Source organism: Podarcis bocagei (genome assembly GCF_964188305.1).
Source record: "Podarcis bocagei genome assembly, chromosome: Z".
In the NCBI taxonomy this organism is placed as follows: domain Eukaryota; kingdom Metazoa; phylum Chordata; class Lepidosauria; order Squamata; family Lacertidae; genus Podarcis; species Podarcis bocagei.
This window is the reverse complement of record NC_138140.1, coordinates 30,143,322-30,169,582: the sequence shown is the minus strand read 5'-3', so window position 1 is coordinate 30,169,582 and position 26,261 is coordinate 30,143,322. Positions and strand designations below refer to the sequence as shown.

The 26,261-nt window shown below is 42.8% G+C and overlaps 1 long non-coding RNA gene across 1 annotated transcript; it reads right to left on the bottom strand.

Annotated features, from left to right (window-relative positions):
• Nucleotides 1–338: 338 nt before the first annotated feature.
• LOC308579310 lies at nucleotides 339–22,614 on the bottom strand. The gene is made up of 3 exons (XR_014004403.1): nucleotides 22,496–22,614; nucleotides 19,153–19,324; nucleotides 339–690 (listed from the first exon to the last, which is right to left on the bottom strand). It is a non-coding gene; the product is annotated as an uncharacterized lncRNA (long non-coding RNA).
• Nucleotides 22,615–26,261: the final 3,647 nt, after the last annotated feature.

Here is a 26,261-nt window from a genome sequence, read left to right as displayed (position 1 = left end):
AGACTATGTTTGGATACAGCATACAAATTTAATAAATAGTAGTAGTAGTAGTAGTAGTAGTAGTAGTAGTAGTAGTACAGTTGTGTTGCTTTTTGAATCAAGCATAGTGGGCTGGAGCTTTCAAAATTGATTTTAGCCACTTATTTCAAAAATAGAACAAAACTTTCATTTCTCAGAATGCACAAGCAATTTCAGATACAAAGATACTAAGGTGTGTGTGTGTGTGTAATAGTTTTTAATATGATAAATATACTTACATGTTGTAGGCTTTTTCATGCATGTCTAATTATTCAAAATAAAATTTCAGGAATAATTTTAAATGAACAAGAGATATAACCAAGAGTTCTATCGCACATGTTTGCATTGTAACGTGCAGTGATATCCTTTCCCATGCAGTGGGTTTTTTAATATAAAAAAGATAACATGCTTTTCAGAAATCATCCTTGAACAAGTCTGTGTAGCGCATACCATGCTTATGATAAAGAGGCCCCATTCTTTGGATAAACAGAGCAGGTATTTTCCTGCAAAGCTGTGCTTGAGAGTTGCTGTTAACCTTGGCAAGTAAGCTAGTAGCTTGATCCTAACACTCAGCACTGGTTCTGTTGTGGTATGCTTGTGTACACATTGTCCTCCATTCACCTAGGAGATGCTCAAATGTTGTCCATTGTTCTTTGCAGAGGAGAAGGAAGCCTGTTTACAAAAGACACACACAATTCAGAAGAGATTTCAAAGCAAGTCAGTGTCTACTTATTTTTGCTGAGCTTACTAATATATCCTGCTAAATGAGATAACATCCTGGATGGCATTCTGTTCCTTTTAAGGCAGGGAAACACGAGCAAATGGGAGCTGGCTTGGGGTGGAAGGAAAAGGCAACCGTAGTCCCCTCTCTTGTGTTATATTTCCAAAGCCTGGAAGGAAAGTTGGGGGGCTATGACAAGAAATAACTTAGACTTTTCCCTGAGGCCAAACAGGATGAGCTCCATGGTACCAAATTGGCCTAGGAGTAAAATAGGTTGAATTGTATAACATTATGGATTGAGAACAATATGAAACAAAAGAAAGATGTTAATGGAATAAGTTAATTTTATTTGAAAGTGGATATTGGAAAACTGCTATTATGGAAACATTAGGGGGGGATTTGAGGAAGTCACCTAACAATGATATTTAAACTGGGATTTTAACAGTTAGGATATATGTTTGTTTGTCTGTCTATTTAATATTGTAATGTTTTTCTTTTGTGTTTATTATAAAATTGGAAAACTAATAAAAAAAATTGGGGGGAAAGGATGAGCTCCATGGTGGGGTCTTTTTGAAGGATAGCAAACTACAACTGTGTGGGTAGGAATGGGTGAATACAGGCAACAACCATTTTACACTTTTGCAATATGTGTGCGACTGTGCACACGTGCATCGCCACAATCCAGAACTGGCCCGTTAAGAGCCTGGCTTAGCCAAAGATATGTTGGCATAACTTGCTCCTCCTGGATGGTTTTCTGAGGGTATTCTGGAGGTCTCGCAGGGTTAGGGCCAGAGAGGCAGGTCATGAGCTCACTCATGTAACCTGGCAACCTAGCGCAGAACATCTATTTAAGGCATGTTTCCCCCCTGTCAGGCTAAGGCAGAGCAGCAGCAGTAGCCTCACTTCTGAACAGAGTTTGGATCTGGTGTAACTTGACTCTTAATTTACACTGGCTTGCTTTATGCCAGTTTCTTGTGCATAGGATTGCTCCCCTAATAATTATTAAATTATCAGGGAAGAAAATACAACAGTCCCAAAAAGAGGTTTAGGACAATCAATTTATGCTATGTGAGTTGCACCATTGTGGCATTACACTGGTCACAAGAAATGTTGCATGTTAAACACATTTCAGTTACAATTTTGTTATTTTTAAAAAATACTAAGAACCTCAAATAAGAGAATAGATATAAAACATTTAAATTTTACTTTTCCTTTGCTGAGGTGGAAAAAAAGTGTGTTGTGACCAGGGCTATTTTTTGTAGAAAAAGAGGGGCTGGAACTCACCATGAACGCCTCCCTTGTTCTCTTATAATGGCAATAGCGCCCACTTGAGAGGTGCTGGAACAGAGTTCCAGCGAGTTCCAGCTGAAAAAAAGCTCTGGTTGTGACCAATGGAAAGTGCTCAACCAAGTTTTTATTGTACTAAGCTCATCTGATTTTGTTCCTTCCACTGAGAGAACCAGTGTGGTGAAGTGGTTAAGAGCTGTAGTCTCGTAATCTGGGGAACCGGGTTTGCGTCTCTGCTCTTCCACATGCAGCCGCAGGGTGACCTTGGGCTAGTCTTTGAAGTCTCTCAGCCTCACTCACCTCATAGAGTGTTTGTTGTGGGGGAGGAAGGGAAAGGAGATTGTGAGCCGCTTTGAGACTCCTTTGGGTAGTGATAAAGTGGGATATCAAATCCAAACTCCTTTTCTTCTTCTTCCTTCCTGTTTTTTTTTTTTTTTTTGCCAGTTCAACAAATGGAAAAGCAAAACTATCAATGCAATAAAGGATCACTAACTTACTCTTTATTGTCTTGGAAATGTCTCTTAATGGAACTCCAGAAAAAAAATAGAGAAATTCTGATACATCTTGCATGTCACTTTTCTAGTTGTTTTATGCAATTATAAAATACCACTTTGAAAAATTGTTGCTAGATAATGAAACTTAGGGAAATTATCTTAACATGATATAGAACATGTTAACTATATATGAAAATGCAAAATGGGTCTACAGGTTGACCTTTTCAAGAAATTACTCTAGCATATGAAAAGGCTACAATAATATAGGTGGCAATTAAAAAACAAAGCACACAATTCTGGGAAACAAAAACTTGTTTTTCTGACCCTGGTGTAGTGGAAGAAGGAGTGGGGAGACCTCACTAGTGTGGCATGCAGAATGAAGTGAATGAGGTTAAAATTGATGCTTGGTAGAATGCAGTTCTATGGTAAATAAGACAAAGATAAATAAACACATTTGGGAAACAAGGAGCAAGGACTCAAAAAGTCTTTTGTGACAAGGTATCTTCTTAGTTGAAATAATCCCCCGCTGCCCCCGCCCCAGGAAGTAGTGAGTACATGAGTACAGTGGTACCTCGGGTTACAGATGCTTCAGGTTACAGACTCCGCTAACCCAGAAATAGTACCTTGGGTTAAGAACTTTACTTCAGGATGAGAACAGAAATCATGCAGAGGCGGTGCGGTGGCAGCAGGAGGCCCCATTAGCTAAAGTGGTGCTTCAGGTTAAGAACAGTTTCAGGTTAAGAATGGACCTCCAGAACGAATTAAGTTCTTAACCCGAGGTACCACTGTAAGCTAAAAGATGCTAGACAAAGTAATTGGCCATATGTTCCAGAGAGTAATTGCTAATCTAAAGCAGGGAACATGACCCCCATAATATGAACGATGGCTGTCTAATAATGAGGATCACAGTGGCTCCCCAAGGGCTCTCCATCCTCAAGAGTACTATTGTATAGGCAGATTCCAGAAATCTTTGTTTATAATACAAGATATAATAGAATGGTATTCATCAACAAAGTAGGCATTGTGTGCTGCACTTCCCACAAGCGGACACAAATTCTTCTCTGGCAATGAATATGATTGCCCTGCATCATGTATTATATGGGCCAATCTCTGTTGTCTCTTATAAGCTCCGTGAATAATCTCTAGGTGTATTGATTTCAGATGGTTACCCAGCACATAGGACAAGAGAGATTTTGAGAGAGATTGCCCATTGTTGAAAATGCAACTGGATCCTTGCTTCACAATTCAATTTAATGCAGGCACGATTCACAGATGATTTGGTCTTCATTTTCAGGGGCACCATTTCAGAGGAGAAGGAATCTTCCCCATACCCTTGCTTCATTCTACATGTAATTACCGTATTTTTCGCTCTATAAGGCGCACCAGACCACAAGACGCACCTAGTTTTTGGAGGAGGAAAACAAGAAAAAAAATATTCTGAATCTCAGAAGCCAGAACAGCAAGAGGGATCGCTGCGCAGTGAAAGCAGCAATCCCTCTTGCTGTTCTGGCTTCTGGGATAACTGCGCAGTCTGCATTCGCTCCATAAGACGCACACACATTTCCCCTTACTTTTTAGGAGGGAAAAAGTGAGTCTTATAGAGCAAAAAATACGGTATTTCTCAGGAGCGCAGGAGTGTATGCGGCACTGCCCCATACCCACATTTGCATAAGACCTGTATGTGCTAATTTATAAGTATGGCTGTCTCTGGGCGAATTAAGATAATCAGAGACTGGGATCTAAACAGGACTATAGTTTGCAGTGAGCTTAGTCACCCTATATGCAATTTTTTTGAAAAGTTCTTAAAAGGGAGGGGGCAGGAGATCTGGGGTCCAGCACAAAAAGACAGGGGGTCTGAGCCACCTCATAACAATGTCCATACTCAGGCTAATATCTATGGGTTGCATCCTATGTAGTGCTAAGTTAGAGCCACTTAGCTGTGTACTCGTTCTGCTGGTGAAATGTTTTGAGCCAGGACAATGTTGTTGCTTAAAAGAATGCATAAGCAGGTTGCTGGTACCTTTGCTGCACAATAGAGAGCACAATTTGTTGCTCAACGACTTTCCACAAGCACAATTATTGCACTGGATTCCTCTGTAAATACATCATTTAAAGCTCTCCCTTATGCTAGCAGACAGAATGTTGTATACAGTCCTATATTTCTAGCTAACTTGCAGGTACTACACAATGGCTGAGTTTGAACATCATGGTAAGCTGGGCTTACCTGTTTTATAATGGTTCATTATGATTACTCCCACTTTTCTCTTCACATAATGTGATTATGCCCAAATTGGGGATCCATAATTGGAAAGGGCCATAGCTGAACAGTACAGGACTTGTTTTGCATGGAAAAGGTCCCTGATTCAATACCCAGCATCTTCAGCTGGAGCTGGGAATTTCCCCTGCCTGAAACCCTGGAGAGTCAGTATCAACAATTCTGATATAGATGAACCAGCGGTATGACTTGGTATATAGCAACTTCCTGTGTTCCTAGATCTGGTGCTCCCTCACAAGCTGAAATCTCCAGCTCAGACATAATGGGAAGCCAAGGTTTCCTGGTTTGTTTAACTTGCTCATCCCAAGGGAGGAGCTAAGCAGGGGCGAATGGGCAGCATGACTCAGCATGCTGCTCCTTCAAATAAACCACAATAAACTGGGAAGCCTTGGGCATTAGTACATGCAAGCATAACCATCCAGTTCAGGAACACTATTTCAGGTTTAAGTGTGTGGAGGCAGGGAAGCAAAGAAATTTCACGGGGTGGGGGAGAGTAAGTTTCACAACAGAAACCTCTCTTGCATACTTTCAGCAACAAAAAATGTGTTGTTGTTTTTTTAAAGCATCTGCTGTAGCTAGTTTGTTCTGCCTTTTAATGTAAACAGGATAATTATGTGTTCTGAAACATGTTGAGGGATGAATCAGAGCATGAGCGGGGACTGATATTTGGCCATCATGTACCCACCAATGGCCAGGAGGTTCAGGACAAAGCTGTCCCATCACCTTTTGCAACTGTTTCTGGATTCTGTCCTGCCTGCTGGGGTCATCTAACCCTTCTGTTCAGAAAGCTAAGGAGATGAGACAGCAACACATATGGCATGGACAAAAAAATTGCATCTACTCACTCGACTGGGTCACTGCAGCTGCTGCTAATTTCGGCATTTTTCCATCCAGCATCTTGGCATTTTATTGCTTTGTCACCAAAAAACTCTGTGTGCATTATCAGAAATCTGAGAAACATGCTAAAAAACTGAAGAAATAAATCAAAACGGCCTTTGCTGCGGTGATTGTTTTGTTTTCAAATAGGCTTCTTTCAGTATTTTAAACTTTCTATGTCTGATATCTGGCATCCAGAAACTGAAGGCACCTTGCTCAGGAGCGTAGCAAGCAGGGTGCGGTAGGTGCAGTCTGCCCCAGGTGTCCCCACTGGGGGGAGTTGTGACAAAATTGTGGGCAGCACTCACTGCGGGCCTGCAGCACGCCCAAGCCACGCATCTCTCCTGGGAGTGATGCGGGGACTTAAGTGACTGCAGGCTCCATACTGGCCCCAAACGGTCCTCCCACTACCTCCCCCTCAGCTGTAGGGTGGCTGAGTGGGAGGAGGCAGGCAGACTCTGGAGGCCTCCTGGTGCCCCCGTGGGTGGGTGACCCTGCCCCCGGGAACAGGGCACGAGCGCCGCCCCAGGTGCCCGATCAGCTTGTTCCACTGCTGACCTTGCTGCCTTCCCCACAAAGTTGCCTTGCTGTGTATGGAACTGAGTGGCTCATTTGCATCTGCATACACCCTTGCAGAAGGTCCGTATAGTTAAAGCCATGGTTTTCCCAGTAGTGATGTATGGAAGTGAGAGCTGGACCATCAAGAAGGCTGATCGCCGAATAAATGATGCTTTTGAATTATGGTGCTGGAGGAGACTCTTGAGAGTCCTATGGACTGCAAGGAGATCAAACCTCTCTATTCTTAAGGAAATCAGCCCCGAGTGCTCACTGTAAGGACAGATCCTGAAGCTGAGGCTCCAATACTTTGGCCACCTCATGAGAAGAGACGACTCCCTCGAAAAGACCCTGATGTTGGGAAAGATGGAGGGCACAAGGAGAAGGGGATGACAGAGGACGAGATGGTTGGACGGTGTTCTCGAAGCTACAAACATGAGTCTGACCAAACTGCGGGAGGCAGTGGAAGACAGGAGTGCCTGGCGTGCTCTGGTCCATGGGGTCACGAAGAGTCGGACACGACTAAACGACTAAACAACAACAACAACACCCTTGCAGCTTATTCTACTACTACTTTCATGAGTGCATCTATAGGGCAATGTATGCTGCAAAGGCCAACAACGTTGGGACCAGTCCTGACTGCTCAGATACTTGCCTTCGCTACTTTCTGGCTGCACCTATCCACAGGGCTACAGTTTCTAGGAAGAGAATGAAGCCAGTATAATTATGAAAAGAGTCATAATTCTGAAGGTTCCAGTGCCTCCATGTCAAGACAAAGAGGAGTAAAAAAGTACAAAAAAGAGGGGGAGGGGAATGGAAATGTAAGAAAGTGAAAAGAAAAAAATGGGGGGGGGGGGAGAAACCAAAAACTGATTTGACTACAATATGACAGTATCTTGAATTTCATGAACTAGCATGCCTCTTACTTTGAATTAAGTAGCCAATTACAAGGTGAAATTGGAACAAACTCTGTAATCGTGATGCCAGATTCCTGAAGGTTATTAGATAATTACACCAAGCAGCTGAACAATTAATAGGAAACGAAACAATGGAAAAACTTAAGCCAGTAACTTGTTCCATAGAAAACATTAGAGGCTACAGAATGTCCAAGCCTATTCAAAACCACCTTTTTTATTTCTGAGCAAGACTTGGAATTTATGAAATCATATTTACAAACATTGATCAGTTTAGAATGTGTATTTATTTGATAAATACTGCCTCTTTCCCCCGTAGAATACTAAGTAGTTCTAGGATCCTCCCCAAAAAACCTTTTCAATTTTTTTTTCTTATTTGCATTTCTACCTCTGTGTCCCACACTAGTATATGTAAATACTACTTTAGTTTAGCAACGCAATCTATTGCAAGGATCATCCCTTGGAAAAAAGGATGGGAGTAACTGCCAATTTCTGCCACGTCCATTCCTCGTTTTTCCGAGCTTAAAATCAGTTCCCCACATTTCTGCAGCAATTTGTAGACCATTGCAATTAAGTAGTGCATATATCATCTAAATAAATAAATGAGGCAGAAAAACAGATTCTGCTCTTGCAGTGGAATGAATTTTTGTGGAGGGGGCAAATGTGAGGACAGGTTTCAGCACACAAATGGTTACCAACTCCCCACAGAACTTTATTTGGTGGTTGCAACTGCCCACTTTGATATGAGGACAAGGACCTTGGATTCAGGCTCAGAAATCATGTAAAAAGGAGAAAATGTGCTACAAAATGCTAGCCAAGAAGATTTATTGCAGTTCAATGTGTTTTGGAACATCTTTAGCATCAATCTTTACTTTCAATTCCTAATATAGCTGGAGTCTCCTTTTAATCCACGAGGAACCTTAACAGAGTCATACGACAGGAAGCTGCTCAAGGATATGAGGTGCTGACACTGGCCCCATCAGATAAATCAAATTGCTTGGCCTGAGTTTTCTGTTTCTTATTTGCCATCTAAGGTTGAAACTATTTTCTGGGAATTCCTAACTCTCAGTACAAAATGTGAGGGAGATTCACTACTCATCCAATAATCCATTCATCATGCATTAGGTCATTACACAAGGAGGGGAAAGCGAAAATGCCAAGACTACAGTTAGAAAGACACAATTGCAAATTGGGAACTTCACAGCTTATTCATATTTGAGTGCCAGTTGTAAACCGATTTGCACAGTGCTTTCTTTAAATAAAAGAAGTTAAGAGATATTGCAACTAACATACTGCTTGGAAGGTAGCCTACCTGACTGGAAGCTCTTCCCTGTAATCCTGAGGTTAGGAACCTTTTTTGGCTCAGCGGACCCATTCCTTCTCTCATCTCACCCCCATAGGCCAACTTTGACAGGTTAGCTGGACAATGCACATCAGAATGATGTCGGGTGATGGCCCCTTTCAAGGTGTGCTGTGCTCCCCCAAGTGCCCAGGATTGGGAAGGTGATTGGGAAGCGCTGTGCGAAGTTGATTTGCAAGTCCTGTGCTAAGTGCTTCCAAAGCACCAAACATAGGGTTGGGCTGAAGATCCAGTGTGAGTCAGTATAGATAATGCTGAACTAAATGGATTGATTCTTTATATGGCAGCTTGCTTGCTTGCTTATTTATTTATAAGATTTCTTACCTGCCTTTCACCATAAGGTCCCAGGACAGATTACAGCAATAGAATATCCAGTTATAATAAAGCCATTCCAATGAGAAAACAAGTAAAACTGTTCCAAATAGAAGATGTTGTTGTTGATGATGATGATAATGATGATAATTTATGAAGGTAAAGGTAAAGGACCCCCAGGATGGTTAAGTCCAGTCAAACTTGACTATGTGGTGCAGCACTCACCTTGCTTCAGGATGAGGGAGCCAGTGTTTGTTCACAGACAGCTTTGCGGGACATGTGACCAGCATGACAAAACCACTTCTGGCACAACAGGACACTGTGACAAGTGCCAGAGCGCATGGAAATGCCAGGCTTTTCACTTTCAAGAAGGCATTCTGCCTGGTTCCCTGTAACTTTACTTCTCACGATAAGGGAACTGTCAGAAGCACCACCACCCCAGAGCTGGACCTCAGTGTCTGGGTTGAACAATGCGGGTGAAGATGCTCCTTCAGGGCCGAGGCTGTTTAGGGCTTTAAAGGTCAGCACCAACACATTTAATTGTGTTCAGAAATGTACTGGGAGCCAATGTAGATCCTTTAAGACCAGTGTTATATGGTTCTGGGGGCCGCTCCCAGTCACCAGTCTAGCTACTGCATTCTGGATTAGTTGTAGTTTACGAGTCCAGTATGTGCCTATAGCAGTCAATGTAGGTAACATTTTAATGTTCCAAATATTTATTGCCCCCTAAATTATATTTGGGTGCTCTAGTGCTACTCAGAGGAAGATTGCAAAGCATGTATATTATTTAAATCCTTTGATACATTTTTATTATTATGTGACCTTTTATTTCCCATAAATACATTGTTTTGTTAAGTCAGAAACACTGTAATCAGAAGTAGAATTGCCATTTTCAAAGACTGTATTACTCTTCTTTGAAACTATTGGGGGGAAGTGGTCAGGGACTGCACTTCAACTCCTTGCCACTCCCCCTAAGTAGGACAAGCAGAATAAATTATGCAAATCAAGCACATTTTTGCAAATTGACATCTAAAGACAGGCTTTGGAATGAAGTTTTTCTCAAGACAGAATTTTGGTGCATAGTTTAGGTTCCTTTTCCCTTAAACTCCTTTTCCGAGTTTTCAGTTTTGCTTGCAATGGGGTTCCAGGGCTTATATTCAAATAAGTGATTAGCACATTGAAGAGTTTAAGCCACACTACTGCCCCTTTATGAGCAGATGCTGCGTTTTCGGTGACAACAGCAGGATTTAAAGCAGTGGGTTTTTTGTGTGAAAGAGTTCTGAGAGAAGTAACACAATTGGAAAAGAACAAGAAAACCCTCCTAAAAATGTTATTTGATCCAAGAGAATGTTTTCTGGAACAAACATGTGACTAAGGAATTGGACTGCAATATTAGCCAGCTATCCTCCCCCCTCCTTTCCTCCTTCTCCATACAGAAACATCTCCTTTGGTGCTCTTGCTCCTTTTTCAATTATTCATGGAGAGCCTGTTGCCAATCCACTTCTCACGCCATCCTCATGAGCACACAGAAGGACTTCCAAACCAATTGCAACAGCAGTCTCCATTCCTCCATGCAGAAATACCCCCTAGAAGCTTCCCCACACCCAAAGGTTTGAAAAAGCATGTAGTTCAAAAGCACACCAAAAAGTGCAAGTAGATTAATAGGTACCGCTCTGGTGGGAAGGTAAACGGCGTTTCCGTGTGCTGCTCTGGTGTCGGTGTTCTGTTGCTTCAGAAGCAGCTTAGTCATGCTGGCCACGTGACCCGGGAAAACTGTCTGCGGAGCAGACAAACGCCGGCTCCCTCGGCCTGTAAAGCGAGATGAGCGCCGCAACCCCTGAGTCATTTGCGACTGGACTTAATTGTCAGGGGTCCTTTTACCTTTACCTGTACCCCTGTTTGCAGCTCTGTTTCAGATTGGGGAAACAGAGGACTTAGGAGCGGAGAAAAAGGAGTAAAAGGAGTTAAGCAACCCCTTCCCTTAACCCGCTGCTTCCTTCCCCATCTCTGTCAAAATTGTAGGTGATGGCAGAGAATGTGGCTGGATGAATCTGTTAATTTCAGTTTCTGATTTTCCCTTTCTCAAGTTTCTCACCTCTCCTGGTCATCTCTCAGTTGCCTCAGACCTTGCGTGATAACAAATAAGTGAGCATTACAATTTGCAGATTGACCTTCAGAAAATTCAGGTATTACCTTTTTATCATTTTAATCTTATTACATTTCTTACACAGAAGAAAACAGAATAAAAATAGATGAACACAATCAAACCTTCCAACAAAATACAAAAAAGACTACACTGGTTACAAATAGAAGAGGATATGTACTTTGGGATCTTTACAGGTGAATATTATTTCAAATGTATTTTCAGTATTTTAAATTAACTTTTCTATTTCTTTCCATTATAGAGTACAGAGATCCACTATAAAGAGGACACATCAAGAGGAAGAAAAGTATAAAAATACAAATTATTGACATCTGTTGAAAAGCTGTGGTGGGGGTCGGCCATGCTTCTGTATCTGAACATAAGGATTTCACATTAAAGCATGTTTCCAAGAGTAACACACACACACCTACTGTTTTTGTGGAGGCAAACCACATTGAGGGAGGCAGTTTGGAGCAAAGAGATGATAAATGGAGTAAGTATTAAAGCACTGGGGTGGGGTGGGGGCTTTTTCCTGCCCTTATGGGTAAGCTTCATGGGGCTACATACAAGTGGCAGGCAGAGCCAGAGAAAAAAGTTGATGGAGCAATGAGTGTAAAGTTTACCTTTGTACAGTAGTACAGTTTCTATGCATGCTCACACACCCCTCCCTATCCTCCTTCCAGGCAAGCAAGAGCCATTATTAGAATTCAAGACTATTGGGGAAAGGGTTTGGAAGAGAGATCCTACTCTCTAGTAACAGAGCTAAGTACCATGGTGATTGCTCCACACACATTAATACCTGGTTAGATTTTACATCTGGCCTCATCCACCTTTAAGCAAACATTCCCCACAAAAACACCTTGGCTAGAATAAATCACAGACACTTAGCTTTGTAGATAGGTGAATATTTTACTCACAGAGTTACACCAAATAAGTCTCCATTGGATGGGAATAAAATAAAGATGAGTAAGGTTACGAACAACTCAAAAAAGGAAAGTACTTGGTTTTCTTACAAAAAGGATAGTGCAATTTGCAAGTTGGCAAAGATGCAGGCTTTAACAGCTCATTTTAGGGAGACTCAGTTTACTTGCGGCATTTGCTGAGTTGGGAGCCAAGGCACACGGCTCCTTTTTCACTTCTTCCAGTAAGCATAAAGAGAGAAAACTGAGAAGTGGAGAGCAGAAGCTGCTGAGCCACACTTGCAGCCACACTTGCAGCATGAACTCAGATCAACTCTTTCATGCATGCAAATGTGAGTCAGTAACTGTACAACAAAGGCCACATTCCAGCCACCCTCAAAGGGGGTGCATTGCAGGGCTGGGGAATGTTATGGCTTAGGGAGAGGATGCATGGCTGGGAAGGGAATGTGGTCAGGGGAAGAATCCTGATGGCCAGATAAAAAGTTGTGGAGGGCCACATGTGGCCCCTCTCTCCCTGATTGAAGCACTTCTGCCTTTCTCCACAAAAACTGCCCCCTCACCAGACCTGTTTTTCCCATGGCTTTCCTTACATGTGCTTCTATGAAGTGTCAAGTTCTGCCCTTAGCCTCAGCTGTTAGCCCCAGCTCCCTTACCCCCCTCTTTTCCACAAGTGGGGTTGGGTTTAAATTTCTCCTTGTTTTCAAGGGGACACATGGTTCTGCTTAGGCACCAGCTAAAAGAGTTGCTAGTTGTAAGGCTTAAATCTGTGCCTGCCAAAATAAGTAACCTCTGCTGTGAATGTTCACAATCAAAACCCGTGGTTATATTTGTTTTCCTGGGCATAGGTTTTCCAGCTGCTGGTTGCCAGTGTTTATTGATGTTTCCTCTTTGGTAATTAAGAAATTATTGCCTTGTTTAACCCGCTGCTGTGTTCCTGGGCAGGGAGATGTTAACTCTACCTTGTTCCTGTTGGTGACTCTGTCTTCCTGGATTTCCTTTACAGTTTATGATAAGGGTGATTGCGACATTATAGAGAAGAAGCAATAGAGGGTTTCTAAGTCTCCTTTTCCCTTTTGAATTGTTTGGTTTGGACCCACACATGCACATAACTTTTCCCCTGTGGAAACTACCGCAATGACTCCTGTTAACACAAGGCTGTTGTATAAAGTTCCAGTGATGTCATGGTTCCTGACCAGGGAATCTGAGATCCTGTACTTAAAATCCTTTATCTATGGAGAAGAAGCATGAATTCACCCGTCACAAGAGTCTCTGGGTAGAAGTGTGGGGTGAGATGGGTACAGTATATATCCACCTATCTAATGTGTGACGTCATCCTTAGTTAGAGCAGAGGTGCAGTTGTGTAATTTTAACTCTGTACAGAATGGCTTTACAATGGGAGTTCTTTGGGTGGTAATAAGTATTACTTGGTAAGTCTACTCTTTTGCTGAGTGGGGCTCTGGATGACTCCCCCAAATTCCTGCCCTGGTAGTACTCAATTTCAACCATAAATTAGACAAGTCTGAAACTGGCTTAAATGTTTAATGTAGACAGAGGGTCACACAGGCATATATACAAACTGGGGCAATTCTGTATTTTTTTCCTCTTTTGCCCAAACTCAGTTTTTTGCAATTTCCACTTTTGCAATCTGTTAGACAGATTACCAGCCAGTAGTTTGACCATGCATTTAATAGCCTACAACACTCCTCTCTATATTCATCAAGTGTGGTGTCTGTCTTTTAAAAGCTTTCAAGCATTATTATCTACATTAATGCCCTCTCTCTTAAAAAAAAATAAAATTCAGAACCAGTTTTTGTGTGTGTGTTGAGAAATTGTTTTGGAGAGGAGAGGGAAGTGGGGTTAGTGACCTTGTTGGTTCCCAGCCAATCAGTGCTGTGCAGAGCCAGCTAATGCAGCCAACAGGAGCTCTCTGTCTGGAGAAGAACACCAGAACATCTGACCAAAATATGGTGAGCTCATTTGCAAAGTGAGCTTACAGCTAAAATGATTTCACGTCTGGCTGCACCCACACATGAATTTTTGAACCCCTTTTATACTAAGGGGAAAAGCACATATTGGTCTTCCTGTGCCTTTGCTTATCCACCAGTTGTGTTTGGTGTGTGTGAGAGAGTAGTGTCATTTTACAGCTTAGTCGCTGGGTGGCACTGAACTTAGTTGTATCCAGATGGAACTGGAGTTTCCTATTGCTGTTCTTTGCTGTTGTTTCAGGGAGAGGCAGAGAGAATGAATCAAAGTTCTTGCCTAGATTCCTGACTGATGGTGTGTGCTGCCCAAGGCTTCCCTGGAGGTGAATATACACTAGTGAGTAGTCAACACTGGGAGTTTGGAGATATGGAAGAACAACAGCTGGGAAACATTAGGGCTGTTTATAAGCCAAGACAAGGATTTTCCATAAACCCTACACCAAAGAATGTTAAGTGTTTTCTCTAGTAAAATATCAAAATTACAGCTGCAGACGGTTGGCAGAGAGCTTCGCATACAATGAGGTGAAATTAGCAGCAAGGGCAGAGGCAGGAAAAGATCTTACTGTCAAATTACTAAACCACTACAGACTCATCCAGAACCTTGGGGGAAACACATGCTGCCTGCCATCTCATTCATCCAAAAAAGACCTGGGAAGTATCCAAGACCTACAGAGGAACAGAGAAAGCAAGATAAACAGGGGGCCTGTGCATCAATGAGGCTGGAGGAACCAGTATTCTTTGTATGCTAAATAAGAGAGCTCTGGCCAAATTGAGGCCTTTGCTGGGACATGTAGCAGTCTGCTCCAATAAGAAAAGGTGTTGGCCACACACAAGCCAAACTGTTATATCAGGAAATGTGGCAGCATGGGTTATAGGAATGTCAGAAGAGCCATGCTGAATCAAGCCAATGAGCCATCTAACCCACCATCCTGTTTTCACAGTGGCCAAGCAGATGCCTGTGGGAAACCTAAAAACATGACCTGAGCACTCTCATCACTTGTGATTCAACTGGCATTCAGAGGCATATTACCTCCCACAATGGAGGTATTGTAACCAACAGATATTGTAACCAACAGATATTGATAGCCTTACCCTCCATGAATTGGTCTAATATTCTAAGAACACGGGAAGGGTCCTGCTGGATCAGGTCTAAGTCCCACCTAGTCCAGCATCCTACCCTCACAGCAGCCACAGCACTTTCCATACTTGCGATTCCCAGCAACTGGTATTCAGAGGCTTACTATGTTTAACAGATCAATGGAGAAGGCACCCAATTTGAAGGTCAACCTCACTCCTTTCTACTTAGGTTTTTACTTAGGTTTTACAGACTACAGGTGAGCATAGCAAGTTCCTTTAGAGAAGGTTGAAATATAATGGTCCATCCAACACACCGTTGCTGGCTCTTACAAGCAGCAGCTCTTCCACCAAAGACTTAGCCACACACCAGCCAATACCTGATCCTTTTGAACTTGAAATATCATAACAACAACAACAACAACAACAACAACAACAACAACAACAACAACAACAACAACATTATTTATACCCCGCCCATCTGGCTGAGTTTCCCCAGCCACTCTGGGCGGCTCCCAATCAAGTGTTAAAAACAGTACAGGACTAGACTTGGGACCATTCACACGCAAAGCTTCCAGGGTGGCCATGCGCTCTATTTTACAAAGGACATCCCTCCAATTCAAAGGACTGTCGGAGGCCAGTCCTCTGTTTGAAGGAGTCCTGTATTTGAAAGTTGGCCTGGTCCAAATCCTGCCTAAAGATAAAGAACTGAAAGAGGGGGGGACCAGGGAGGTCTTGGTATTGCCTGCCAACATTTAGCAGCTGGACAGCAGATCTGGTCACCTGGTCTGTCTTTCCTACTATGGTGAGATGCTTTACATGTATGTTTTAATACTAGGGGGTGATGGCCCTGCTTGCTTCACTTGCCAGCCCCACCTGCCCACCAACCCTATGTTGACCAGCCCTTTTGCCGACTGCCTTGCCCCCCATACCAGGCCAGCACATCCTCCTTTTGCACCTAACTAAACCCTTTGCCAGTTACACCTCACCCATCACTTCTTGGTCTCCTCACAGTCTGCCCCAATCCCTTCCCTGGACAGTTTCCCCAAACTCCAAAACCCCCTTTAAAGGAGGAGGGCCACTCCTCTGAGAGAAATATTCCCACAGAGGACTGAAATTCTTCAACAGTTTTTTTTAAAAAAATAAATAAATAAATAAATCTGATTTATTCCCTGCCCTGCCTCCAAAACAAAAGGCAGCTTAGGAAGGGTTTGAAAAAGAAGTTCAGAAATTTGACAGAAAACTCTTTTCTGAGAAATTTCAGCTCAGTCCTACAAAGTATTTTTCCAAGGATACTAGAGGCTGAGTAACTGCTGTTTCTGTCTACCTAAATAGTGACAACATGAATCTTCTTCTGCCATGCCACACAAATGAGCCCTCAGTCGGCTTTGCAGTCGGTGATGTAGCTTCTGTGGTTCTTTCCTTCTGAAATACACATGGGAGGTTCTTCCTGAATAGAGTTTATTTTGGGTGCACAGGGATTTCCAGGTGGAGGTTGCTATATTCAGAACTGAGACTCCACTGAGTCCTGTTTGGCCACACATCTGTATAAATACCCAATGTCAACAGGCCCCCATTAGCCCAGTGAGAACTAGGCAGGACATTTTACAACTGACAGCATTTAAGATATCTCCCCACCCCACCCCACAGAAGAGCTGCAAGTCGACAACATTTGTAATAGATCAGAAGGATTTGGTTCTGAGCTTTTAAAAAATAAAAAAATTGGACAAGCCTACCTTTCTTTAATTGGAAGTGAAATTCTTTGCATAAATACTTAGAAGTAAGTTTCTTTAAGTGACACTTACTCCTAAGGAAATGTGTGTACAGGGCTACATGTCTGTATCACTCCATGAGAAATGCCAGCAGGGCAGGAAGATCTCTCTTGCACACAAACCCAAAACATGCACATTTCCTGCCTTCCCCCACCCAGATCCCCACACCAAGGCTTAAATGAGCAGACAGGGCCGTCTTAAGCATATCTGGCACCATGGTGCAAAGAGTGCCCCTCCAGTGCCCCACCCCCTTTCCCAGAGTTGACCTTTTTTGGGGGCTGGAGGAGGTGGGCAGAGGCTGGAGGGCGACTCCTCCGACGGGAAAGAGGGGGAGGCTGGATGTGGCTCCTGGCTCAGCTGGCTGCTTTGTGCCACGGTGGCCATGGTAGGCAGCACACTGAGTGAGCGGGCCTGTGCCGAGTGAGCGAGGGTGTGTGCGCTGCTCCTGCCAAGCGTCGGTTCTGGTTTTTCCCCTTTAGCCTTCTGGCGCCCCACAGAATTCAGCACCTGCAGGCTAAAAAGGAAAAACCCGAGCCAACACTCGGTGGAGCTGCATACGCACCCTTGCTCACTCAGTGCACTTGTTCGGTGTTCCCCAGACTCTCACCTGGCGCCCTCCAGAACTTGGCACCCCGGTGCCCCGCACCACTAGCCTCAATGGGTAAGACAGGCCTGTGAGCATGTTCTGAGATCTTATATAAAAGTGCAGAAACATCCCAGCTTATTTAGCCCGATGAGAATCCACTTTCAGAGAAGGAAGAAAAAGAGGACATTTCTAGCCTGAAGGCTGCAAATATAAGTCTGAGAAGTATATGTACCTCAGGGCCAGCTCTACTAATAGGCAAGATGAGCTAGTAGTTGCTGGACAGTGTTTGGGACAATGGTGACAGACAATCTTTCTTCTGAGTCCCACTCTACGGAAGGACTCAGCTATGTATGCAGACTGGCCTGCCCTGTGCATCCTAAGCAAGCCTGTATTTTACAGTGGAAAATACTATTCTATCACCAGTGTTAGAAGTACAATTCAACTGGTCTGCTTCTATAAGTGGAATGGGGTGAGCACCATCTTGTCCCTTGCCAAGAGGTGGCAAAATGTCTTGGCCTGCTTTTGGTGTCCTGTTGAAATCTTACAAAATAGATGAGGGGGCTAGGCAACACTTATCAGATCTGCACTTCCCAAACCAACAGACAATGACCGTTCCCCGCTTAAAATGGGGGGCGCCCTTTGCGTGGACGCGTGCAGCCCCTAGATCTGGAGCAGCTCCAACAGCATAGGCTTGGCTTTGCCTTCCCTCAGGTGGGATACCTGGAGGTCTCCGCCAACCCCTGTCAGTTGTCCAATCCCACCTGGGGGAAGCGTTGCCAAGGAGACCAGGCCAGGTAGGGGAGGGATTACCTGCCCACACAATAGAGGGAAGATCTTATCTGGGAATCCTCACTTGGCTCCAGAGCTTCTCCCACCCTACCCACCCTCAGTTAATGTCTTCTTTTGCAGGTTAACTTTTCTTCACAGGTTTTGCAGGTTAACTTTTCTTCACAGGTATGCGGGCGCTGCTACGTTAAGGTCGCTGTTAAAGGGCCGGAAAGGAATTTCCCTGCATTGGCAGGTTTCGCCTTTCCCGTAGCAAAACGTCACAACTTTGGCGGTATCAGGCCTTGGGCGGAATCCTTTTGTCCATCTTCGTCTTGCGGCGGCGATACCAGGGTTCCCCGTTAAAGGGGTTTTCTGAAGGGAGGCTTTGGCCGTACACCGAAAGGTCGTCATTGCTCCCTCCTGCGGCGGCGGCGTTACGGCGGCGGCCATCTCTGCTTGAACATATGTTCTCCAGAGCCGGCCCATCCCCCCCCACACACACTGGATAACCCTGATGCTCCCTAGGTCCCCGGCTGGGGACCGGGGAGGGAGAACGCCCAATGCCTGAGCCAAGGTCTACCCACATTTGAAATTTAATAAAGTTGTGGCCAATTTAATCCCATAGCACGTTGTCTTGAGTCGTTATTCACATGACGGGGGGACCGTGCAGGATCTGGGGACTCCGCCTGTAAACGCAAAATAAAACACCGCCTGTCCTTAAAAATCTGCACCTCTCCAAATTTTACAATACAGTTCTCCTGTCAAAAAAAGTGTACAAAAATATGTATATTAGTAAAAATTGCATACAAGCAAAAACCTGCATTAGTGAAAATAACATCTATAAATGCATCGTTAGAGGGAAAATAACTTGCAAACATGCATATACCAGGCAAAAATGCATGCCTTTGGAGAAATGCACATGAATTAGGTGCACACATTTTCATGGGGATGACAACAACAAAAACAACAAAAACATATAGAAATAGGGCGGACAAAATCTGAGACTGGAAAAACAAGAGACTGACAGATTCACCCATCCCTAGTGTGGAGTCACCCTCAAGCAGAATTATTTAAGTAGAGATAAAAGCAACTTACTCCTTGGTAAATATGGTCAGAATTAAACTGACCATGCATCCTCTGATGTTGCAGATACTCACACAATCCATTCATTAGATTCCCATTAGTATTTCTTATTGTAACTATAAGTCCCTGAATTCACATAAATTTAGCAGATGGTTAACTTGGTGTGCCTTGCAGAATTGGAAGCCTGTTGGAAAACAAGGATCGTTGACAGTCTGATAATGATAACAAAAATGGGTATACAATATGTTTACAACTAGAATAGCTCAGATATTTTCACTATCATTCTTTTAAAAACAAAAACAAAAACTGGAGAGTAAAACTCAATGTAAACTCTGGAACAAACATAGCACCATGTCATCTGTTGCTAATTTTAAAACACAGAAAGTAATATTTTATATCTCCCAAGACTATTGAAAAGCATGCTTGCTGTCACAAAATGCCTGGAGAGGGGAACCATCCATTCCCTGCTGTGGAACACAAGCAGACTGGCAAAGACCACAAGCCACAAAACAAGCCATTTCTTAGGGCTCATTGGACCAATCATTCATTCCTTAATTCATCTGTTCTTTCCTTTATTCATCCCTTTGGACTTGGCTGATGCCCCAATAGAAGAAGAAAAAACACAACAATGCTTCAGGTCAGGAAGATACCTACTGAGAACTACAGCAAGGCACAACTCTAGGCTGTTCAGATCCTTCAATGAGCTTCATTTGTTTCATAACAACAGGAAAATTGAACTAAATAAGTGGTATCATGTTCATTAATGAATGGGTAGGAATGGGATTCCCCCCCCATTACTCCATTTGTAGTCGTTCATAAGTGTGTGTGTGTAACTTAGGCAGTCCATAATTCCCCTCAGTAACTATTAGAGGAAAGCACAAGCCCCCTGAACCAGTTCATGGCTCTTTCTGACCTGATCCAGGATAATTTGGTGCTAACCCGACTCTGATCTGGGCTCTGAACCAATCTGGGAACCTTGCACAATTAAACGTGTTATTTGGAGGGGGGGAGGGGAGATGTGCATTTACAACTCTGATTAGCATGTGGTTGAGGAGGGGAAAGGGACATACACAGGATACCTGCATGTCTCCTTCTGCCCCCACTTTGACAATGTCAGATATTTCCAGGTGGACCCAGCCCAATCCAGGGCAATCCAGGGCTGCCTCAACCTGACATGGCTAAATCCCAGGTTGACATTATTTGGCCTGATTCCATTCAAGATTCAGTATTCAGCCAAATCTGGTGCATAGCAATAATAGCTGGTTGCTGACAGTTACCATTTTGTTTGAGGCAGTGTTCCCTAGTCTCATGCCATGGCCCCCCATTAACGCAATTTTTACCTGTGGCCCCCTTAGAATATCGGGGGGGGGCAGTGGGTCATATCACCCATGGTTGAGAAACGGTGATGTAGAGCACTTATTTGATCTTGTTGCCAACACTGACAAATACAATGGTGGTGGAGAAATAAGCTGCTTATTTTTGCCACCATCACAGAGTAGGCCCTAAAATGGGCACTAACCTGTGCTTGGTCATATTCATCCTGAGTTTTCTGCTACCTGCACTCTAGACACGAACTATTCCATTTCATCCTCCTCAGCTCCATGGAAATGTCATGCTGCAATCCCATTCAATCTTCCTCAAAGAGAAAAGAACCCTACAAAATGCAATAGACCTCAGCTCAGAAAGATGACTACCAAGACCTACAGCAAACCATAATTTACTGCTCTAAGCTATTCAATGAGCCTCAAGAGGTATGCATGTGTTTCACAAGTAATGAAAAATTATTCGTGAATTTTTGAGACTTATTTCTGAATCGGCATGCACAGCACTGCAGTGTTTGTTTCCAGATCAACCAGAGGCTGAAGTTGAGTAACTAAACCAACATGGTGCATCCACAAATTTCTACTCACATGGTTATGTTTTGGCCTTAGGGTGTTTCCTGTGTTTCTGGTTTTCAAACAGTTCCTATCAAGGACAAAATGGAATAATTCTGCTTACCTGTTGGCTGATTTTAATGTGAAGCAAACCAAAGACTGACTAATTAACCATGTGAAGTAGCTGTAATGTAAAAATTACGCAGGAGTGTCTGAGGTGGTAGGAAAGTTGCTCCATTTTATCTTCTGGTGTTTTTTATTTTATTTTATTAACTAAACCAAAGCTATTATCAGGGAAAAGGCCTTAGTTGACAGAAGCAATATTTTGCATCTTGTTCTAAATATTTCTAGATTTACTACCCTTGGACAGTCCAAATCTGTTGCAGCTGTTGAGGGGCCATAAATTATCTCTTTAAACGCAGGGATGTATATCTTCACAATATCCCTAAGAATCCTCTTGTAGGAGAGTGGAAACACAAATGTTTAGTTAGAAGTGGTAGCCAAACATGCAGCTGCATTCCTGGAAGAGTTTCATCTATATGAAAACTTCTGGGGGGCTGTTTTCTGTTTTAAAGAGTGAGCTGCTCAGCTGCAGCAATTCCGTAAAATGTTTTCTGTTATCCAATATAATTGCATTCATGTTTGCGTGTGGCTGGGACCCTATATATATAGGCTACGCTTGCATACCTCCTGCCTGGCTTGTGATCCATAACAATCTTTTGGACCAGAGACTGGAATGGAACCATTTTCCTTTGAATTGCTAGTTCCTCTGAATTGCCAGTTGCTGGGGGGCCACAGAAAGAGCAAGGCTATTGCCCTTGTGCCCTACTTGTGGACTTCACAAAGGCATCTATCTGTTTGACTACTGTAGCAAACAGGATGCTGGACTAGTGTGCCATTTGGTCTAATTATTACTATTGGCGTGACCAATAGCAGTAATCCCTATGGTTTATAGCACTCTTTCTAACAGCAAAGTCAGGTGATAAGTGCCAACAGAACTGGAACCAAATGAGTCACCAAGAAACAAGAAGATGGTATCAGACTGTTTGAGCAATTCCCAAACTTTCCCAAAGGCATATCTATTTATTGGGGGGAACACCCCAAAATAATCCAATGAGGAGTATATGGATATGGCTTGTGTGGAGGCTGTTGCCCATTAGGACTTTCAGAGCAGAAACCAAGGAGGTCAACAGAGACAGAGCCAATATCAGACAGAGCCAACTCAATCTCATTTTGCTCCTGTCTCCTTTCCCAAGTTCTTCAAAGGCATCAGTGAGCTTAAGGAAGAGGCTGACAGCCAGGGCCACCCCCTGAACTGACCATAAGTAGAGGATAGACAGGTAGGGGCTGGCTGAGGGCAGACTGAGCTTGATGGGGCAAACACGCCATTTCCCCCAATGAGCCAGTCTCCACTGCACAGTGACCCTGTTCAGTGGCTTAGATGGGACTTCCTTCTAGGGGTAGATGAGCATAGGTCTTACCTGTGATAAAGCCCCATTGACCTCTAGGAATTGCTCCTGAGTAGACATGCACAGGATTGCAATCATGGTCTTCTAGTTGGTCAGCTTTGTCCCTTCCAACTCTCCCGTAGCCTAATGATAAGCACATGGAACCTATTAGCTCAAGAGTGCATGGCCATTCCCTGTTGTTTGTGCACTCTCTGACATGTGCTTCTTTTTAAAAGCACTGCAGCCAATGTCTTCAGCATCTCTTACATAAGTGGGCTTGCCAGCCTAAGAAAACTTCATTCAATTATACTGTTTTCATAACCGTCAGAGGAACTGTGATCAGTTCTGTCATGTTATTTGTAGAGTGTTGCATATGAAGATAACAAAACCTCATGCTCACTCCAAAGACTTTGAGTACTCAGAATGCTTTGATACCAAAGCAATTCAAGAGAATGTACATTTATTTATTTATTTATTTATTTATTTATTTATTTATTTATTTTTCTCTCTCTTTTTGTCCCAAAACTTTGAAAGATAAGAGTTTTGTTTTTCTTGTTTCATTTACTTCCATTAATAAACTTCCAGATAAGTTTATTGTCTGGTAGTTTGTCATTTTAGATGCAAAGAAGTGAAAAAGAAAAGGCATAGTTCTTACACTCCATCCCTGATCCTTTAAAGCTGCTCTTGATTATTTGCTCCAAAATACAGGTTTTCCCATCTTCTTCAAGTAACAGATAAACTGCTTATTTACTTGAAACAAAGGTAACAATGAAAATAAATAAACAAGCCCCTATACTTTTTGAGCATCTGTGATCTCCATCAGTAGGTTTTTTTTAGTTTTTGTTTTTTAAAGTTTAATTCTTCAGTTTAGTCAGAGCTGAGGGAACTTTCCAGATGTGGCTGAACAACATTTCCCATCATCCTTGATCACTGGCCAAGCTGGCTGGAGCTGACAGATGCTGAAGTCCAATATTTGGAGGCCACAAGTCACCCAGTCTTGCTATAATCTCACTGCTGCATCTGATGAAATGGGCTCTCATCCACAAAAATATGTATGCCATTATAAAATTTGTTACTCTTTCTAACACACTGCAAGGCTCTTCATTATTTTCATACTATGTTACAGAAAAACCTGACTGGAGCCCCTCCTCCCCTCCATGTGAGGAGACATTCTATAAATCTTGCTTCCTAATGTTAAGTTGTGGGTGAACATATCAGACAACACAGCGATTCTTCAAACAGCTCTTGTTTATTCACAGGCCAGAACAGAACTGAACTGAAGGGTTCAGTCAGCCTACTTTTATAGAGCTCCAGTACAACGTAACTGTAACAATTTTCTAAAACTATCTAATCACTGAACGTCACTTTCGATCCCTTATTTGCTTAACTATCTACAGTATCCCCCTGCTGGCCCAGGGTGAGAACTTCAGTACATAACACCTAACATGACTGATTGGTTGCTGCCCAGAATCACTTTGAATGTCCCTGCTTTGATTTAGGGTGCTCCAGAGAGATCCTGCTTCAGTTTGGACAGCCAGTCCAAAGCTACAGCCTTTCCCCACAAGCATAAACTGAGTTCCACAGCACTCTCTCCACATGTGATTTCTAGCAACCTCTAAGAAGAAGCACAAGGGCTGAAGATGTGAAAAACTTCATTTCTACTTTGACCATGTCAATCTGACCGGTTTAGGGGAATTCCTGTGGAACTGAGCCTACTGTGATAAACAATATACCTCCCAAATTCCACTGAAAGGAAAGTCTAGATAGTTAACAGTGAAGGCTTACACAGACCATTGCAAAGGGGCAGGCATGAGATTACATGGGTGGGATGGGCAATGGGATTTCCCCATAGTGATTCTTTGGTGTTAACCAACTCACACTGTATCAGTAGCATGTGATCACTGTAAAAATGCAAGGGGGAAGTTGGAGGAATGGCAATGTTGGTGCAGTACAGGTATAGTATTGTAAGGGCATAGGGAGCCTGGAAAGAAAGAAAGAAAGAAAGAAAGAAAGAAAGAAAGAAAGAAAGAAAGAAAGAAAGAAAGAAAGAAAGAAAGAAAATGAAAGAAAGCATTGTGCTTTAATGGTGAAGGTTATGCATGCTCAGGATTCTAATTGTGTGGGAGTCAAAAAGGTAGAGTAGGTTCCTGCTGCATAAGTTTGGCTCAAATATATGGACAGCTCCAGCGATGGGCTGTCAGGAATGTGAACGAGGCAGCATAGCCCCTGAACAGTGTTAGAGATGGATTAGAAACTCAATTCAGTTTGCCTTTCAAGGTGAACTCACCCAATCAACAATTTCCAAAACAATATACAAGGTGAAACACTGCCACCCTTTGAAATTTGCACTTTTCCAAGTTTTGCAATACGGTTCTCCAATCAAATAATGTCCACAAAAATGCATATACAAGGGTAAAGTGTGCATAGCAATATATTAGTGAAAGCAGCATATAAAAAATGGAAATTATGGGAAATTAATCAAATTAAGGGAAATTGCCTAGCATATGCATGTTTGCAAAACAATGATGCAAGTTTGCAAAGCAATGTTGCATGCAACAATGCATATATTAGGAGAAATTTGCACTAAAATTCTGCTTAATTTTCAGGAGGATTTTTTTTTAATGCAAACTTAGATGGAAATGTGGAGAATTGAATTTAAGACTGGAGGAATGAGAAACAGACTGCAGCTGAAATTGACGGATTCACACATCCCTACAGAACATACACACCTGTTCTCTACCCACATGCAGTTACAATCATGTGAGAGGGAATAGGTGATGTGTCTGGGACCCTCTGTGGTGCAATGGGTCAATGCATCCTGCTGTTAACCAGAAGGTTGGTACTCCAAGCCCAACTAGAGATGGCTATGGGCAGGATTCCTGCATTGCAGGGTTTTGGACATGATGGCCCTTGGGTTCCCTTCCAGCTCTATAATTCTAGGAAGAGGATTAGAAATACATCGTCATCCAGCCTGGACACAGATCCAGCACTGAGGGCCTTTGGGCAGTTCCCTCACTGCAATAAGTGAAACTACAGGAAACCAGGTACAGGGCCTTCTCAGTAGTGGTGCCTACCCTGTGCAATGCCCTCCCATCAGATAGCAAGGAGATGAGTAGCTATATTACCTTCAGGAGACATTTGAAGGCAGCCCTGTATAGGGAAGCTCTTTAAGGTTTAATGTTTTACTATGCCAGAGTGGCTGGGGCAACCCAGTCAGAAGGGTGGGATACAAAAATAAATTATTGTTGTTGTTGTTGTTGTTGTTGTTGTTGTTGTCATTACTATTACTATTACTAAAATGTAGTAGTCACATTTTTTTGCCATGGCAACTCAAAGTGACTTACAATATTTGAAAAACAAACACACACACACACACACACACATAATTACATACATTAAAACCAGCATTAAAATGAAACCTATGAGAACGATGAGACTGCTTATAGGAAAGAAGTACAGGGGTTAATTCAATGGTGTAAAGAAAATAATCTCATGCTTAACACCAAAAATACCAAAGAACTCATAATTGACTTTAGGAGAAAGAAAAGTGTATTTTTACCATTGCACATAAATGGCGAGGAAGTGGAGAGGATTGGTAGTTTTAAATACCTGGGCATTTATATCTCGGAGGACCTCTCATGGACTGCAAATATTAATATGGTTGTGAGGAAGGTGCAGGGGAGGTTGTATTTCCTGAGAATGCTCAGGGGACTGAATCTATCCCAGCACCTACTTCTGTCCTATTATCATAGTACCATTGAGAGTGTCTTAACCTACAGTAAATTATCGTGGTATGGGA